General features: G+C 40.8%; 1 protein-coding gene across 14 annotated transcripts in view; it reads right to left on the bottom strand.

Annotated features, from left to right (window-relative positions):
- Positions 1 to 20,084, bottom strand: part of FAM168B (family with sequence similarity 168 member B) — a 528,280-nt gene that overhangs the window by 419,491 nt on the left and 88,705 nt on the right. For 13 of the 14 annotated variants that reach the window (XM_069024330.1, XM_069024319.1, XM_069024321.1 and 10 more), the window contains 3 exons: positions 18,164 to 18,236; positions 17,235 to 17,404; positions 13,324 to 13,414 (listed from right to left, as the gene is read on the bottom strand). The gene's annotated coding sequence lies outside the window, so the exon portion shown is untranslated. The remainder of the gene's footprint in view (positions 1 to 13,323; positions 13,415 to 17,234; positions 17,405 to 18,163; positions 18,237 to 20,084) is intronic. The other variant, XM_069024332.1, reaches the window with a different exon arrangement.

Here is a 20,084-nt window from a genome sequence, read left to right as displayed (position 1 = left end):
TTTCAGTCTTCCTGTAAAGATTTACTGGATTATTTTTTCATTCTGTCCCACTCCTGTCAATATACCAAAATTCAGCAGAATAGTGCATATGACATATCAAACTGTCTCTCTCCAGTTTAAGATTAGATGTCCTTGAAGTCTGGTATTTTTTACAGCTGGACATACATCATGTTCCTGTTGTGCCCAATGAAATTCTACATAAACATATAGAAGATTGATTGAGATCCAGAACTAACAAAGTCCAAGAGAACGAATAAATTATCTGTATATTTGGATGGAAACAAATTCTAGGGACTTGGACTGTCCTTCCTGGTTAAGTACCTTCAGGTATCTCATATTTCAGCGTTATTCCCTTAAGAAATTAATATATTTTAGCCCACTTAACCACATGTCAAGGTAATAACCTCATCTCAAGCTTTTTTCAATAGGAAATTCAAGTGTTCTTCACATCAGAAGAATGCTTTGGCCTCTCTAATTTCCTATTTGGTAAGGATCATGCCCACCACAGCAACTTCCCATTAATTTTGAAGCCTCAACGTATCTTGAGGCTTCTCACTACTTCAAATAGTAGGTTCAGAGAATCACATGAATCACATAAAACTCAAAAAAAATTAATATTACAGAACTGACTATTGGTCAAATTCTGACTAAGAGCAATATGGTACAATATAAATTAACTCAGGTAACCTGATATAATTCCAGACTGTGTACCTGTATTTGTGCAGAGTGAACTAAGCTTCCCACATTCCTCTGAACTCAGTTACTCAGTATATTTGGCTTCACATTTTTGCACATGCAGCTGGCAAAAACCTCTCTCCCATTTGTAAACTGAAAGCTAAGCCTGAAGCACTTGAGCTCGCCTTCTGCCATATGTTTCAGTTTCACAAGTTTGGTCTTCTATTTGCAGTGTCTGAGTGTAGGGTTTGCTATTCTTAGCATTTCTGCCTGATGAAAAGCTTGTTTTCTGGCCACTTGTAGCAGAGGGATCACAAAAATTCCGAGACTCAGGTTCCAAGCTCTGCAGCATCTACTTCTTGTCCGATGGTTTTTAGCTTTTACTGCTCCAAAGCACTGCTCAGGCTGTAAGAGCACGTGCTGGACCGATCCACAGCTTCCCATATGCACTGAAATGGGCTTTCTTCTCCTTGGCAACAATAAATAATCTAATAAAAAAGACACTGCATCTTATAAACAGATTGTTATTCCTTTGCAGAGCTCTCCAAGGGCCAGGAAACTTTGACCCAGCAGACTGACACCTCCAGGAATATCAGATTTAAAAAGAAAATACCCAGCATCTCTATCAAAATATCTATCACTTGCTGACACAAACCACATGCCACCTCAGCTGTTTCAGAGCACTCTGAACCTAAAGTCCATCCAAATGAGAATGTAAGTGTTCTCTGGTGGCCAGTGGTAGGGCGACAAGGGGCAACTTTAACTAAGGTCACACTGTGGCTGCCAACAGGGAAACAGAATGTATTTATACATTTTAAAGCAGCCACAACAGCTTTAATTGATCCCACAAAGGAATCAATTGCTCACCATCTCTCTCAGTGCTAGAGAAGGGGGCATCAAATGAAGCTGCATGTTACAAGTTAAAATAACCAAATGAAGAGGACATTCAGGCAATATGCAATTGATCTTCAATAAAAAGTATGTTAGTCCATCCTGTCTCAACCATTCATTTTTGGGCTCTCATCCAATTGTACTAGTGCAAGACCATTAAGTTAATTAAGTTTAGAAGACTGAAAGCATCTCAGTTCCAGATGAATTTGATTAATCCACATAGAAATATCTTTGGGAACCAGCCTTTTGTTCATGGGGATGATTCTCCTCGGCCAGCACAGGATCGTTCTTCAAAGTATTAAGACTATCCCTACCTACTTTTCAATACTCCCTTCTTTCATAAAACAAAATAGTCATAGACTGCAGTTAGATACTGTAACTCATGACCCAGTGATGTTGGTTACTTTTTCAACTTCTGGGAGTTTCTAAGGCAGTAATTTCCCAGTTTCCTCATCCCATTTCCTTTGATTAGTTAGACCTGGCATTTAGGAGCAGAGCTCCGAATCTTCCCCCTTCTGTGCCTCAGAGAGGTCTGATACCTTCCTGTTACATGGCACTATGCCCTTTTAAAACAAAACTGCTCAGAGCTGCCAAGTTCCCTCCTCACTTAACAAATTCAGCTCCAAAATTCTGTCCTCCACCATACCCAGCTCTAACATTACTGATTATAGGTTTCCCTCCTCTCCTCCCTCCTACTACTACTGAAAGTATGTTTCGGATTAATTTCCCTACACAGATATTAGCTGTAGAATTAAAAACAAATGAAACATTTCATCCCAAATTTCTAAGTACTGGAGACATTTCCAAACAATTTGGTAGGAAAGTACATTTGGAATAAGAAAGAGGCTGCATGCATTTCACTTCAGATTGCCATTTGCCTCTTTGGATTCATTTTACAGTCCACTTCATCAACATGCTCTGCAATTGCCAAACACACCCATGCAATTGTTACTCTACAGAATGAAAATCCAGCTGTACACACAAGGACCCAGGTGTCAAGACATATTTAGCAGGATAGCAACTATTGGAATTGATGGAGTCGCACACTTAAATACTGCAATGGAACTGCGGTCAAATTTTAGACACAAATTAGGACAATGCAGAAGCTAAAACCACTCAAGAGGAAAGTTTTTCATGGTCTTGGCTCCACTGCCAGTGTTGTGACCCTTTGGATGTTGTCAATGCTTGAGAATATCAGATAAGACTCATTACAGAGCAACCTGCATGAAATTCAGTGACCTCTGACACCAAGTGGATCAGACTAGACAATCTGATTATGCCTTCTGCAAACCTCCTAAGAGAGATGGATTAGATCCCCCAATGAAAAAGGCTTGCCAGGGCCCCCCACTGTTCTTAGAGCAGAGGTCTTGCCATCAGCATTTCCAGACAGAAATCAAAGTCAACTTCTCAGTCACCTCCCTTAAAGCTAACCATATTATTTTTTCTCAAACAGTAAGAATCAGAAAGCAGCTTGGAATTTCTGTTCTCTATGATTCTGCTGGAAGCACTGAGTGGAGAAGATGGGAATTTGTTACTTGGAGTTTAGACATGAATCAGCAAAGGTGGGATACTCCACTTGACAGAGTGGCCTTAAATTAGAGGGAAACTGCAAAAGGAGCAATTCTCATAGTTCAAGCTGTTGAGGTTTGTGCCCTAATTCTGCACAAATACACACACATACTGCTTCTCAATGAATAGATGGTGCTAGTAATTCTTGTCTCTCCTGTCATTAAGTTTTATCCATTAAAAACACAAGTTTCTCCACGCAGACCTATTTTTATTGTAAGTAATATAAAAGAGTAACTTAGTAAAGAAAAACGTTGGATTGACATTTGCTGTATTTAGCAAAGGACTACACAGATACCATTTCAGGTACATGCAAAGCAGAAGGATAGATCAGCACATGAAAATACTCAAAGGACAATGAAGTATTAAAGATCCACAGAGCAGAAGCTATGAATTGTGAATACTACTTCATTTTAGAATACTTATGAAACAATTGCCTGCATTTTCTAACATTCTCTAAAAATTAAAGTTCAGCAAAACAAACCCTGTATTTCTGCAAGACAGAACAGTAGTCCTGTTCCACATGTATTTACTCTTTTTTAGAAAAAACACAAAAGAGGAAGCTGGTGAAGTCAGGCTACTTGACAACCACAAATCCAGCTCTGCACACAGACTGGTCACCTGCCAAGGATGCAGAACTTCCCACTGGGCAGTGAGCCTCAGCAGGAACAGTCCCTACCAGGCAGAGGAGAAAGGCTGCTGCTACATGAAGATAAAACTTACAGTGCTTCACAAGGAAACCCACAATCAAGGGTGACTGCACAGAAGAAATTCTTACTACAGCCCTCTTTCAACAGACTGTAAGTGTACACACCTGACCTGACCGGGGAACCACCCAACAAACTGCTCCTGCAAACAATCTGGGTGCATTCCACCACTTTGAATGGAGCAGGTCAGAGCTCACAGTTCACTTTGTCAGGATATAACTTCAGTGAAGGCAATAAAGGATAGTTCTACAGACAACAACTGATACTAGGGTCCCCTAGATCCCATTTTAGCCTGCTTACAAGGATTGGTGGTCAAACAACCTATTTCCCTGGCTTGGGCAATTCTAAGATTGGGTATCCAGTTAACAGTGCAAACAGAAACATAATGAGGCACCACATTGCATGGCAGGGCAGGTAAAGTGCTAAATTTCTTCCCTGGGACCAATCTAAATGTGAATAAATAGACATTTGCTTTTGGGAGCAAAAGAGAAAAGGGAGAATTGTTCTAACCAGATGAATGAGCCTGGCTGGCTGTGGCTGTGCTGGTACAGTTTGCCAAGTGCTACCAGCTGCCAGCCACATTCATGCTCTCAGTGAGCCACCACGAGCCAGACATTCTCAAGAAGAAGATTTCCTGTGATCAACAGCAGAATTTATCCATACAAGTCCAGCTGTGCCCCCAAGTTCTCGCTTCGGAAGCTCAGACTACAAATACTAGCCCTAGGAACACTAGCCCCAGGAAACCCACCAGGCCTCTGAACACAGAAGAACAACAAAACTGCTCTGATTTACTGCTGCTTGAAGTCTCCATCTCCCTGCCTTCTTGAGATTGTTGTTCTAAGAGATGCTTCTACCCATCCCTGACTCCTGAGCAGCACTGGGGTACTCAGTGTTTACGGAAAGAGAGAGTGCTTGCGCGTGTGTTCCAGCTGTGGTGCAAGCTGACTGAACAAGGAATTGGCAACCAGGCCCAATGGTCCACGTCCAAACCAAAGTTCAACTTACAGCTCGGAGTCTTTGCCCTTTAAAGTATTTTCCTGCACCACTACGTGCCAAGAAAATGAGTGAGAAAACAGAGAAAGGCAAACAGAGGAGGCACTCATCGCAAAAGTCTAATTCTGATATTCTTAATGTGCTTAGTGACATGGTCCATCACAGACAGATGTTAGAGATTTAAGTTGAACAAATTAAAAGCCTGCTTTTTGCCCCTGGCGTATTTCGCTTTGTAGCGCATCTCATTAGTGTGGTTTCCTTTAATGGCTCATTTGGTTTTTGGACTGAAAATTAGAAACTAAGCAAAAGCTAATTTAAGCAAACATTTTTTGTACAGCCACTTGCTGGCACCTCAGAACTTAGGGGGCTTGAGAAGGTAGGGAAAAAAGGGCTTTCTGTTTATCCACTTCACCACAAGTTTTTTGATGCTAAAGTATTCAGGTTCTAAATGCTGCAAAGAGAATATTTGTTTTCTTAGAAAACACTTCCATGAGAATTTAGAGGTCTGAAGCTGATATATCTACCCTCAGTGGCCAATTTTAATTGGCAATATCCCTTTAAAAACAAAGAGCCCTAGCTGCAAAGAGGTGCTTTGAATGAGAAAACAAATTTGGTTTTGAGGAGTTCAGATGCCTGGAACCTGACATCTTCAAAGCAGAATGAGCTTTCCTCAAGAGATTCAGCTTCCGAAGAAACTGAACTAAAGGCCAACAGCGTTTGGAGACGGAATCTTGAGACCTGAACAGAAAGCTTCTGTCTACATGAGAGAATCAAGTCTTTAAAGTTTGAAATAATAGCATTATATAAAGAAAATTGAATTTTTCTGTGTGAAGCTAATCACACTTTAAACTGCAGATGCAGAAAATGCTAAGGGTTTGTGTTAAGCAATGAATCAGACAAAGCCCTCACCTTTATGGCCTTTTTAAATATCAGACAGACATTCACAGTTGTATTCTAAATACTTCATTGTTTTACACTAATGACACAGGATCTGACATCCCAAAGATGCTCCACGGGACTTCAGCGTTTAATGTTGCTGGACTTCTCTCCACACGTCATTGCAGAAACATTTATCTCCTCAACAGCACGATGCCAGCAGCATCTTTAGAGGTGAGCACCAAACAATTATCCCCTTAAATATGAGTTACACATGTTGTTCCAAGTACCTTAGGCTATCCAGTAAATTCCATGGTGCCATGGAAATCCAGCTCAGGTCTGGCACTCTGGAGGATCAATAAAAACAAAATGGCAAATTGCACAAAGAGCTGATGTTTTCCAATCCACAACTTCCTTAAATAAGTAAAATTGTTGGAACTCCTCCCCATAGAAAGTCACATGGCAAGCAATGTTTTTGCAGTGGTGGAAAATTCTGGAGAATCTCTCACAGAGGATACTGCTCATTTGGGTGTGCATTATAACATTTTCGATCTGCATTAGTATTTCCAGATGAGGAAGCTACTTGTAAGTGATCCCAGCTATCAGCTCCCTTCCTCTGCCTCACAGATATTTCTTGATAAAAAGTAATTATTCATTTCATCAAGAAACCCCTTCAGTGAGACATTCCTGAAGCTGAAATCACCCTTGCCCAATCTCCCACCTCTTCAAAAAGGGCTCAAACACTTGTGAGATTCTAGTTCACGTAGAGGAGCAGAAAAGATGAAGTCAAAAGTCTTTCCCTGTAGACTCCCTGCAATGCAGAGGTGTGGCAGGTACAGGAGGACACTTATTTACAGAGGCTTTTCCACAGCATCAGTGCAGTATTTGTGGAACATCCTCCCTGCTTTGTCACAGGTTGAAAGGATGCTCTCAGATTTCAGAGCCGGGAGTTGCCAAAGGGTCCTCCCTCAGAAGATGACCCCGAGCTGGCCCGAAGCTGAGTGATTTCCATAAGGACAGCGGAAGGGAAGCAGCCCCTAAGGAGGAGCTGGGCCTGGCAATGGATCAGCCTGGTGCTAAGCCTCACATGCTGAACATGAGAACTCATCTGCAATGAAATTGTCTTGAATTTTTTGAGATTGCTCTTTCAAGCCACACCTAGGTAGCAGGGATCACACTCTGCAAGGTTTTCCCAAAACTCCATCTGAAGCTGTAGAGGGCGTTTCTATGCACAGCCTGAGAAGGTCAGGAGGCACAGGCTGTACTGAAAGGAACAAAATAAGTTTTGCTTGCTTGTTATCCAAATTTTCTCTGCTGTGCTCAAAGGAAAATGAGACTAGTAGAGCTTGCCAAGATTTTTTTCCTTATTGCATTTACTTTAAAAATCCATAACTTGATATCTCAATTATTTGTATATTTGGACTGAACACAAAGAGTTTGAGCAAAAATACAGTTCAAAAGTTCGTTCTTTTTTTTTTTAACATTCTCAATAAAACATTTTGGATACTTTTCCCAAAGCTGTTTATACCTCAAAAATTAAAGGAAATGTTTTAAATTAAAATATTTCTTTAATGTCTGAATATTTTGGATTAACTAGAAAGGATTATCCGCCAGTTTCATAGCTAAATAAGAACAACAAAAAATCCTGTTATTTCAATAGCTCTAAAGAATGTGGATTAGAAAGACAAATTGTGTACAGCACTTTATAATTTTTGGAAACATGTTGTGAGAAAAGCTGTAGGAGAGCTACCTACAAGGAAAGCCATAAATAGAACTGGCAACTTGTCCATCACCCCTGCTGCTGGGAGGCAGCTTCACAGGTCCCCATGAATATCTCTGTGTAGTGCTCAGGTTCTGAGCAGGTGAAGTCACTGCACTGAAGCAGCTTCAGAGGTACTTTCTGGACATTTTGTGCAACAAATATCCCATGACAGAAAGGATTCTTTTTTTCTTTTTTTATTGGCTCAGTACCCCATTTTGGTAACTTTCTAGAGATATTGCCAGACTAATTGAAAAGGCTCAGAGTAAATAAGTAATGAAATTGGAGTCTGAGAGCTGATTCAGAAGGAGTCTTGTTGGTTTTGCGGTTTGGAAAAGTATTTTAGAGGTTTTGGGCAGAGAGCCCATTGACTGAAACTTGCAAGTTAAATGCTGTAAATCCAGAGCTTGTGCTGAATACACAAATCCTCTTTAAAACAAACTCCTCTAACTGGAATAATCTTTAGGTATAAGCTGTGCACTCCCCAAAGGGTGTTCAAATTCTTATGACTGTATCAGTTGAATAAAAAGGTGCTGTTCCTAGAACACTTTGACATCTGAAAGTTTGGGGCAAGCCTCTACTCAAGGAACCTATATGAGGACAAAAAAAATAAAATATTTAATTCAGATTCTTCACAAGTTTGAATTAAGTTCAGTGCTGTGCTTGCCATGGGATTTATTCATTAAGTTCCCATTACCAGCAATGTGAGCTATGGGGAGAGCACAACACAGAGGAAATTTATCCACTACTGTATCAGCAGAGATGTTAACTCATGGGTGTGCACAACATCCCAGTTTGAGCCAGAACCTAAAACCTGCCAGTTGCAAAGTAATTCTATGGATGACATTACTAACAGCAGCAGCAAACAGTTTGGCTGTATCAGATATAGGGTCAGGCTCCTGCTATGGTTCAAAGCCAGAGCCACACAGCCCCTTGGCACTATTTTCCTTTCATGTTTAAATCTTCTCCATGAATGTATTTGTTGTCAATAATGCCACATAACTTGGAATGTTTCTTTCCAGCCTCCAGCAAGTTGCACAGAGCAGAAACAAATTAATGCTAACAGCCTGTAGTCTGACTTTTATTTACAGTGGTGAAAAATAGAGGTAAAGTTTGAGTTTGGAACAGATACATCTAAGAGCACCATCACAACCAGTGCCCCAGTGCCCAAATCCTCCAGAGTAGTGTCATATGTGGTGAATTGTTTGACATAATATTGTGTGAAGGGAAGTTTATAGAAATAGCAGTACTTTGAAAAGGGTTTCCAATACCTGGTTTTTGAAAGGTTTTTGGTCTATATCTTAGAAATCTGCATTTACCCATAGAGCTGTTTCAAACTCAAACAAGCCTTTAATCTTAATTCCATTGAACAGAAGGGAGGCAACAACTTCATGTTAGATTAAGGATATGGTCATATAAACAGTAAGCAGCTGAGTTTTTTAGATAGATCTCTTCTGTTCTCTGCTCACAGACTGCCCTAAAATCCCATCCCTGCTCAATTCCCAGTCTGACTGACTTCTAAAGCCAGCTACTTTAAAGGTTTAGACTTAGCTAATCAGGCAGAGAGCACCACTGTACCTGTAGCTCTTCTAACTCCTAATCAAAACCATTCCACAGTTCTTCATTTAGGTACAGAAAATATATCACATTTCTGCAAAACCACAGAGACCCCAGCAGCTGTTAGTTTACAGATTAGTAAACTGTAATTGGAGGGTAGGTGCTGATCCTAAGTCATTAGCAGAACCTCCACAAATACTGTGGATGGCTGCCTGCTGTGCTCCTCAGTGCAAATGGACCAGCAGAGAAACACTTTCTGAAGACCAGAGATAACAGAGGTCACCAGCATTAGGATCAAGGCTCCAGATAATCTTCAAATTAAAGGCCTTCAGGTGCAATGAAGCCCAGCTGGCACACATCAGGGTGATAATCTAACCATAATCCACAACCTGCCAAATTGAAGACTGAATTAATTATAACACTGAGGGGCTATATAAAAGACCACAGATTACTGAACTCCTAACTACTGAATTTGATTACTCTGGAAACAGCATAGCTATTCATTTAATTTTATCACCTTCAGTCCTGCTTTGGACAGACACAGTTTTGTTGAGCTGGGTGCTGTATCTCAAATTAAGCCTCTGCAAGATTTGGCATGCAGTAGCAACCTTGTCTGAAAAGCCTGAAAAACTGACAGCTAGGTAAGCTACCCAAATCTTTTAGTTCTTCAGAATATCAAGTTCTCAGAACAGGCTGTCTCACAAGTATCCTGCCATGCTTCATGAGGTGCTACATAAGCAAAGAGTAGTCACATTCTTGCAGCACTTTGGCTTTTTATTGACTCCATCTTAAGTGGACAGGACTAAAAATAATAGGCAAAAGCAACAAATAAAAATCTAGGAAGAGTCATGTTTAATTAATTTCAGTTTTAGATTTATCACAACTGGTTTACCCAGGCTTAATACACTGTTACTCTATTATTAAATAATTCAGTTTCCTGACAGAAAAATTCTCTACATCTCCAAATAAAAAGTCTATTCTTCACACATTCCAGGAATTGAGATGCACACTGCTTAAAGAGGAATGATCAAAAATACAGGAGGAAATTGTTCTGCTCATTTTGTAAGTTAATTTTTTGCAAAAGCCTTGTTAATGTATTTTAAATAAAACCACATTTGATTCATGTCCTTTATGACTTATGATACAAAACTGCAGAAAAATTTTGTTAACACACTACACTGATTCACTAATCTTCTCCCTTCAAAAGAAAAAAACACCATGAAGATGCTCCCTGCCATGCCACTTCCTCCTCTCTTTATTCCCCACACTGTTTCTTAAATGCTGGAATTATCTAATTTGAACATTGTTCATTCCTTAAAAAGGAAAAAAACCAAATTTTGGCACAGCAAGTATTCTCAGAAGGAATCTCACATATTTTTAGACTAGATCACAGTTTGTAAAGTCCCCAGGGCATAAACATGAAAATAAAAAGCTCTTTAAATAATGAAATTACAAATATACTGTAAAATGAGCATGGGCTTTGCAGTGATTATGCTCATAATTTTAAAAAATTATCTTAAATATTTTTTTAATTATTTTAAAATATTTTTAAATAGTCACCCTCTTATTTGATAAAATACTCCACAGGTCTGAACTGCCAGTCAAAAATTCACATCCCATCTCCATATCCTGTGTTGATCCCTTCAATTACACTTCCTGAGATCAAATGCCCTTCACAGCAACCACAAGGCTGATGTTCAAACATTTACCTCCCCTCCTAAGCAAGGGCGATCGTGCAGAGAGACCTGCAGGCCACGCAATCCACCTCAGCCTATCACAGCTCCAAGTGGGACTGAGGAGAGGAGATCTGTTTGTTCTCACGGGCTGAACTCCTGTGCTTTTCCCCTGTAAGAGCTCAGGCAAGTCCCAGGGCTCCCTAGAGACCAGCCCTAGGGAGGTACAGGCAATGCCTGAAGCCAAGAGTGAGACCCTCTGGCTTCAAACCTGCTCCTTTCTGCACTGACCCCAGGTGTTCTGGTGGACATCAGGTTGAACATGGGCCAGCAGTGGGCCCTTGGCCCAAAGAGGGCTATTAGGTAGACCATCACCATCAGGCTGAGGGAGGGGATCCTTCCCCTCTGCTGAGGCCACACCTGCAGTGCTGGGTCCAGCTGTGGGCTCCACAGTGTGACAGAGACATGAACGTGCTGGAGGCAGCCCCATGAAGGGTCCTCAAGATGACTGAGGGACTGGAGCCCATCACATATGAGGAAAGGCTGAGAAAGCTGGGAGTGTGCTGCCTGGAGAAGTGAAGGCCCAAGGGGATCTTACTGATGCATACAAATTCCTGAGTGGAAGGTGGTGCCAGGCCCTTTGCAGTGGTGCCCAGTGAAAGGACAAGAGTCAATGGGCACAAACTGGAACACAGGAGGTGCTGAACATAAGGAAATGCTTTGTTAACTGTGAGGGTGACTAGCACAGCTTGCCCACAGAGTTTGTAGAATCTCCAGTATTGGAGGTATTTAAAAGCCATCTGGACATGGTTTGGGCAGCCAGCTCCAGCTGGCCCTGCTTCAGCCTGCCTGCTGGGGGACAAATGACCTCCAGAAGTCCCTTCCAACCTCAACCATTCTGTGATACATCTCAGTCACCCTGTTCATTCCAAAGCTGAGAAAAGAAAATCACACCCTCAGATGCTTCACTTTTGAGTTACTTTAGGAAAAAAACTTTGGTGCATGATGCTGAGAGCCACTGCATGTATTTGGAGCACTGCTGAGTACAACAAAAGGTTATGTGGGGGCAACAGCCCCCTGTCACAGACCTGCAGACTCAAGGTCTCATCACAAAAGTGCTCTTAGGAACTGGGCAACCTTAGTAAACAGCAAGGGAGAACAAGACCTCTTGCACCACCGAGCTGAGCACTCACAAGCTAAAAGCCAGTTAAACCCAAGACACGCACCTGAGTGCGCCATGGGGAGCAGCTCACTGCCTTAAGGCTGGTGTAATGAGCCAGGAGTATCAGAACTGGAAAGAGAATCAGCCAGGCTGCAGAAAAGCATTTTTTCAGGCTCCTTTGACATAAGGAAGAAAGCACCTTTCCCATTCAAGGCAACTTACACGCAAGCATATACAACTTACAAAGAGCAATGCCCTTTACCATTGGACTTTACAAATACCAAGTGTCAAAATGTTTATATATTCCAGAATCAGTGTAAGAGGCCGAATTTTCCATTGCCTTGAATCTCCAGCAACCACTTAAACAAGGACAGAATGGAAGTGTCTATACTAATTTCATATATGAACACACATTGAAAATCAAGTCCAGTAAGGACTGTAAAACAGCAATGATTTTGTGCTTAATTCTTATTTTGTCCCCACTAGTCATTTAATAGCCTATGTAGCTGGTGACAGCAACCAAACAGAGTTCTCACAAAATGGGAAGAACTTCTTCAAACCTGAGCAAGACAAAATTCAAAAGGCCAATGGAGGTCACAAAGAAACAGACCCCTCCACACAGACACACACACTCCCCTCCACACATACACACCATGCCCCTGGCCATTGGGCAGGAAGAGATTTTAAAATGCAAATTAGATATCCACGTAGTAACAAATCATTGTAAGTAGAAAACCTTTCAGCCCAGTACTTTAATTTCAAGATGACATATAGTTTAATGTTGGTGCTATAAAACCTCAGTGCTGTTTTTAACTTGCCGTTCTGCTCTCCCCTCAGATTTACTGCAACGGAATTGAACCAGGGTTATAAAGAGCATGTGTAGTTAAAGAAATTCTATTTGATCCTGGAAATAGTTTCAGAATGGACAATTAAATCCATTTTTTCCAGCAACTTAGATAGTCTCAGCAGTCAGTGTTGTAATTTGTTGTAAAGCCTACCACACATGAAATATCGTGGCTATCAGCTTCTGACTTTTTAATGGTGTGATGCCAACCACAAGAGCTCTTTAATACAGTAAAGCTTAAAAAGAGCAGAAAAAGAACATTTTTTCATCTTCTTTTTCAAAACTGAAAATTTCTCAGACTCTTGAGACAAAAAGCACCACAAAAAGACATTTATATTAATTGTCTATGATATGCAATTCAAATATTCCTACAGGAAATTGCTAATCTTAGAGTGATATTAATATAAGCATGACTTAAGACACCAAGTAGGACTGCATATAGGTCAAACAAGACATTAAAGAAGTCTTCTTTTGTGGCTTGGGCACGAGGATGGGACAGAAACACCTGACAATTGTTTGTATTTTTTAAAAATCTGGACAGAGCATTTTATTCCTCCCTGACATAACCTCTACTCTCCTAACAAGGGGTTACACTCCTTTCACTGTGTTGTTTCTCTTACCTGGAGTGAACTCAAGACATGCTGTGGATTCCTGCAAGGTACCAAAGCAGACAGCTCCTGATGTCAGTTGTTCCATCTATACACTATGACACTGCAAAATAGAAAGAAATATTCCAAAAGGGAAGCACAAAGCTTAGTGTATGAGGAAATAAGTCTCATTCATATGTATATATATACACACACACACACACACACAGAGCTACGGAATCCTTAGGTTGGAGACCGACCACCTTGAAGTTCATCAAGTCAAATCGTTCCCTCAGCACAGCCAAGCTCACCACTAACCCATATCCCCAAGTGCCACATCTCTGCATCTTTTCAATCCCTCCAGGGGTGGTGACTCTTCCAATGCTTGAAAACCCTTTCCATGAAGAATTTTTTTCTAGTATCCAATCTAAACCCTGGTGCGACTTGAGGCTGTTTCCTTTTGTCTTGTCACTTGTTCCTTGGGAGAAGAGACCAACCCTCACCTCATTACAATCTGCCTGCAGCTAGTTGTAGAGAACTGTAAGGTCCTCCCTGAGCCTCCTTTTCTCCAGACTAAACAGCCTTCCCCAACACCAAGGTCAGGCTGACGGGCCTGAAGTTCCCCAGAGCCTCCTTCTGGCCCTTCGTGTAGGTAAGGATCACAGCTGCTCACCTCCAGTCAGCCAGGACCTCCCCAGTAGCCAAGACTGCTGGTAAATGATGGACAGTGAGCATTCCAACAACTGCCTCAGTACCCCTGGGAGAATGCCAGCCAGCCCCACAGACTTGTGTGTGTCTAAGTGGTGAGGCAAGTCACTGAGCATTCCCCCCCAGATTATGGTCCTTCATTCTGCTCCCTATCCCTGTCTTGCCTCTTGGGGAGTTGTGTACCTGGACAACAACTGGTGTTACTACTAACCACTGAGGCAAAGAAGGCTTTAAGTATCTCAGCCTTTTCCTCATCCTTTGCCACTATATTTTCCTCTGCATCAAATAAAGATGGGAGATTATCCTTAGCCCTCCTTTTACTGCTATGTATTTACTTTTTAATGCCTTTTGTGGCACTAGGCTGATTGAGTTCCAGTAGGATTTTGGCCAAACTATATAGCACACATATAGATGAGTATGTGTATAATACCAGAGGCAAAACGAACCCATATTCTCCTGGGTTCCTGGAGACTGTTCCATTCTTCCAAACCTGAAACTCTTAGTAGCAACAGATGAAGAAGCTTAACAGAAGAAAGCAGAAGAGGGAATGCCAGACAGAATGGCTGTGGACAGCCATGACATGTGTTGCTGTCACCTGGAGGGTCACACTAAATCCACACTGCAAAAGACATTGGAGGCAGACTAAGGAAAAAGGTTTGAAGTGCAACTGACAAGTTGTTTGGATCGGGCCTATCTGAGCAGATACTGCTTTAGAAATATTTACCAAATATACCTCAAGCTCCATGTAATTAAGAAAACTGAGTAAGATGTTTGTAAGAATTTAATTTTATGAAAACTCCAACTCACACCAGATTAACAGATCAAAATCTGACCTTTTACAACTAACACATTCAGCAACTTGTTTGGTGTCTTGCCTGACCCACAGGACTTCTGACAGCACACAACCTTTCCTCTTCTGTTGTGCTTTCCAGCTGAAAGATCATACAAAAGTCCCTCAGCTGAACTTTACCCAGAGCTGGTCAGGTGGCCTACCAAGCTCCCTCTGCTTATGAAGGAAAATGCCATCAAATGCTGGTTTTTTCCAGCTGGGTTGGAAGGTTATTTGATGTCAAGCACCACAATGGTCAGGCATGATGCTGAGCACTGAAATAGTTGCAACCTGTGCATAGTGGGAAGAAATAAAACACAGCTGTCATTTTCAGGGCATCAGTTCTCCACCCCACCTTTAGTTCAGGAGTTTCATTTTTTTAAGTGAAGCATCTTAGACGGCCCTAAATTTCATCTCATGTCTGGATGGGGCTCACTATTCAAAGGGCATGTTATCAATTCCTGATGTCCAGGAAGAGAACTGTGCCTGGAGAATTTTTCGTCTCTATCTCAGGACAAAAAAACACAGTCAAAAATATCCTGACAGAAAAATTATTACCTAGTAATCCCCATGTATGTACTCAAGGCTCTGACTGCTTGGTGTCTCCAGCTATGTATTATAGAATCTAAATTTATCATTAAAAGCCATAACCTTTAGCTAAAGAAAATCTAAGGATCAAAAGAGCAGAGCAAAGGGATGATAAATTCAATACAATCTCCTGTGTAATATCAGACAGGAATTTTGCTCTGCATCTCCTGCCTGCAGGGAGCTGCCCAAAAACGAGGCTTTCAGTGCAGATATTACACACACAAGATTAACTCTTTAAAATATGCTTAGTTTTAATTTGTTCACCTTCAGTACTCAGCACAGTTCTGTGCTATTTAGGAAAGGCAGCACATCTCGAATACAGACATAGCATTTCCTCACCCCTGCTTACATCCCTGTACAACACAAGCACAAACATGCTGGGGTCTGTCCACAGGGTATGAAAATCTCCCCCTCATTCCATGAAATATTAAAACAGATGACAGCACCAGTCAATTTGAAAGCTTTAACTGCTCAGGCATTACTATCAAGGTACCATGTTTATTCCTCAAAACTCTTCTCTCTTTAATTACTGCTCCATTATTCAAGGGTCAAAGGCCCCAGTTTAACCCAATAGAGAACAGAATAAAACCTGTCTATAGAAAACATAAATGGTGAAACAAATTCACTCTCTTATTTCATTTACTTTAATAATAAATGGAACATTTATTTTTAGAACTGCACTGATTTAAATCCTCTGATTTACTGTGACATACAAATGCCAGGATACTCAGCCTTAAATTCCTGTGTTCTGAAGACCACACCAACACTGGCCAGAGTATCAAAAACTGTAGGTAAACACGGTGATGAGGAGGAATCAGGGAACAAGAGAAACTATAGCAGCTGGTCTGACACTTGTCAAAGTAAACTATAAGGCTGTCAACAAAATTTTTCAGGCATTGAGGCAAAGAGTTTCGAGGCTGGATGTCAGAATGTGGCTAAACCAAGTTACATTTGAATGAGTTACTAGAAAAAACATATTGCAGAGAATTTGCAAGGAATACTTTTTTCAAGTTAATTGTCTTGCCACATGTTGCAGTGATGACTACATGCCTTGAGCACTGCTCACACTTGTGCTGTGGAAGCTGAGATGAGGCTTTACTAATTTACACACTGAGCTGAGTCTTTGCAAGATTCTGCTGTTCAGAATATTTCTTCTTGACAATCCCCTCTTACATGCGTGGATTAAGATTTTTGTCTGAGTTTGTTCTTTAAGTAATAAAACACTGGCTGCCTTGTATCATGTACAATAAAAATATACACTTATACTGTAAAGCATGAGAGAGTTTCCAGCAGTTGTGCCTCATTTTACTGGAAAGAGCAGAAATGCCTAAACAGTCCTCTGCTTGATACTTCAGTGTGTTCCAGAAATGAATTCTCCTTCCTCCCACTTCACATTCACTGCTCATTTTCTTTCTAAGCTGATCACACTAATGGTTTCACCCTTGTCTATTTGTGTGGGTTTGAAATTGGACAAAGAATCTCTCATACCTACTTTCAGAACATTTTATTTCTCTTATCTTGATAACATGCATTAGGAGTGTGATAAAGTAGTCTCTGTCAGCATTTTCCTCAGTATTTAGATGAGATCATTTTGACTAGCAAGGCAGAAGAAGAAATTCCAGATGAGATCATTAAAAACAATGCTGTTGAATGCCAAGGAAATCCAATCTGAACAGGTCTCATTATCACACAGGCTATGGACTATCATGAGCAAGTCTAAACTATATACATTGTCAGCTTTCCTTTCAATAGCCTAAATACTGGCTGTCCTTTGCTCATCCTTTCCTACCAAAGTGCTCTATTTTTCAACACATCTTACCTTATTCCACAATTGGCCCATCTCTGACCTCAATCCATTATTATGAGGGAGGCTACCAAGATGAGAAGAGGGATGGAACATTCTGCTTCCCTGCTATGAGGAAAGGTTGAGAAAATTGGGATTGTTCCGTCTGGGAAGCTTCATGGTGATACAAATGTGACCTTTGGTACCTGAAGGGAGCCAACAAGAAAGATGGAGAGGAGCTTTTTACAAGAGCATGTAGAGAAAGGACAAGGGAGAATAGCTTCAAAATGAAATAGAGAAGGTTTAGGTCAGATATCTGGAAGAAATTACTGACTGTAAGGGTGGTGAGATCCTGGCAGAGGTTACCCAGAGAAGCTGTGGCTGCCCCATCCCCAATGGAAGGGGTTGGAACGAGACCTTCAAGGTTCCTTCCAACCCAACCCGTTCTAGGATTCTGTGATTACTTCTACTGAGTTTAGCAATCTGAAATGTGTTAGATGGAAGGCCTGGAGAACCAGCCTAACACACCATTATTAAGGTGCATGATAAATAAACTATCATTTACAGCCAGGTTTAGCCTCAGCTGTATTCTGAAACGTTAACTTCTGGGATAGGTTCACTCTAAATCTTCAGTTCAATAGGTTCACAGGAACTCATGAAAACAAAGTAAGCACAGTAAAAGCAAAACAAAATGCAGATAGCGTGCATTCTAAAAGATGAGCCCTGTTTGTGCATGTATTATACATCAATTGAAGTACAAAGCTCCATGACAATTGATGTTATAGGGCAAGACACTTACTCACATACATGTGCAAAGCAGCACTGCATCCAGCAGACAGCCTGTGCAAGCACCACAGCTGAAGCATACAGTTATCTTGGATAATGGGGGCAACACATAATGTGAGAAAGTTTAATACTGTCAGGTACAGCAGGGACCAGGACAGAGACTACACATTCAGCCTTACCTTTGCCACTTCCACAGGGCTTCTGACAACCCCAAAAATAGCAGTCTTTGGTGAAAAGTGTAAGTCTTCACCTCTGCAGAAAGAAAAGCATTGACATTTTATTGCTGATGTGCTTTCCCACAAAAGGTGAAAGAATGTCATGGCAGATCTAAATAAATTCTCCTTGTAACAATGGTTGCACAATTGTACATTTTATAGTCTAAAGAACAGGTACAAAATTACATCTCAACTATTCCATTTTTCTTTATAAGGAAAGAACTGCAAACCCTGTGCCTGCCCTTAATGAAAGTGTAACTGATAACAGTGTATACAGAAAAGAATTTGTTGAAAACACTTTAAAAACCATTTAAAAATATAAATGCTGTTAAAGTATGACCCTTTGTCTTGCTTTATAGTGGTGTGATAGTATCAGAGCAAATAAATGCCTTTCCAATTTATTTATTTACTAGTACCTTAGCAGATTTTGATTTTGTTGACACCTGCCCCAAAAAAGGTTAAAAGCTCGCCCATTCTGACTCTCACACTGCCTTATTCTAATGCATATGAGGGCAATTACTACTTGACAACTCTCTGATGAATAACTGTGCTCTTTGCTAAGCTTGTCACATTGATCACTGGCCAGCAATACAATTAATAAAGAATTGCTGTTCACACAGCACATTAATAACTAGCCTGAACTAGAGGTGGCAAGTCTGGTAGATCCAGAGCATTTTAATCTTTCATACCCTGCCAGCTTGGAAGATTAAAGGAAATCTCCAAGACAGCCTCCACATGCCAGCACTGGGTTCCATGACATCCCAACCAGGGTTACAAAGTTGAGGCCTGATATTTCATTAATGCAACTTAGTTGGACATTTCAAGCTTCATTTCCAAATGCTGCATTGCCTTGTGGTCAAAACATTATTTATTTCTTTCTCCTTCCTATTTATATTTCTGAAAGGTAGAATTGATTAAAGTTGTCAGTTCAACCAGAATTCATTAGAAAATAATGGCCATAAATTTAGTGCACTCTCAAAAGTTGCTTAATAATTCCATAACATTTAGAATGGAAAAAATCAATCTAGGAAAGGTCCCACCTCTTCAATATAGAAAAAATAGTATGAATTAAAGTTCAGTCATGAGCAGCAAGTCTAGAGTTTTCCCCCAACATTTTAGAGTATTTTTAATTGCTGCTTCTAGAGTTCTGCTGACAAACAGGCTTCAAGAAGATTATTTTTTTACTTCTAGGATGTATTATGATCTGTTCTTTTAGTCAAGTCCACAGAAGACAGAAAGTTCATTTAGCAGAAAAATATTTTCAAGAACCCCAGCAAACTACTCTGTCATCCTTGGAAATATCTGTGCTTCTATTCTGCGTTATGGGAAAATCCCAGCTGCATCTCAAGCCTTGGATCAAAAATATCCACATCAGGATCTCTGCTATTGTCTGTCCTCAGCTTTGCCCAACTTCCAGTCACTTGAGGCTGATCATTGCTGGCAGCCACAAGGAAATATGGCACAGTAGAGATTCTCCACAAGGATCAAATAATGACTTTTTAATTGCACTAGCTTTATTAAGCAGAAGCAACACAGGGGAGGTAAAACATTACTAGAAAAGAAGAATGTGATGTTCCACCTTCCTTAAGAGATATGAAAGGCAGGAGAAATGTTTGAAAGGACCTCACTAATCCTAATCACTGGTCATCAGCCAAGAATAGTGAAATGGGAGGAAAAAAGAATCCATATCTCTAGCAGAGCCCACCATGTGGAAGGGCACTGATTCAAATGCTCCCAGGTACCAAGGAGCAGGTGTCCCACCACTAGCACTATTCACCTTCAGTGAGCACTTCAAATCATTTGTATTTTATTCCAACTTCAGAGATTTTGTAATTCCCACACCTGGCACAGAGCAGTTTTTTTCCACACAGTTCTAGAGAGAAAC

This window comes from Aphelocoma coerulescens, chromosome 9 (assembly GCF_041296385.1).
Source record: "Aphelocoma coerulescens isolate FSJ_1873_10779 chromosome 9, UR_Acoe_1.0, whole genome shotgun sequence".
NCBI classification, from domain to species: Eukaryota; Metazoa; Chordata; class Aves; order Passeriformes; family Corvidae; genus Aphelocoma; species Aphelocoma coerulescens.
This window is presented reverse-complemented; position numbering and strand designations above follow the sequence as displayed.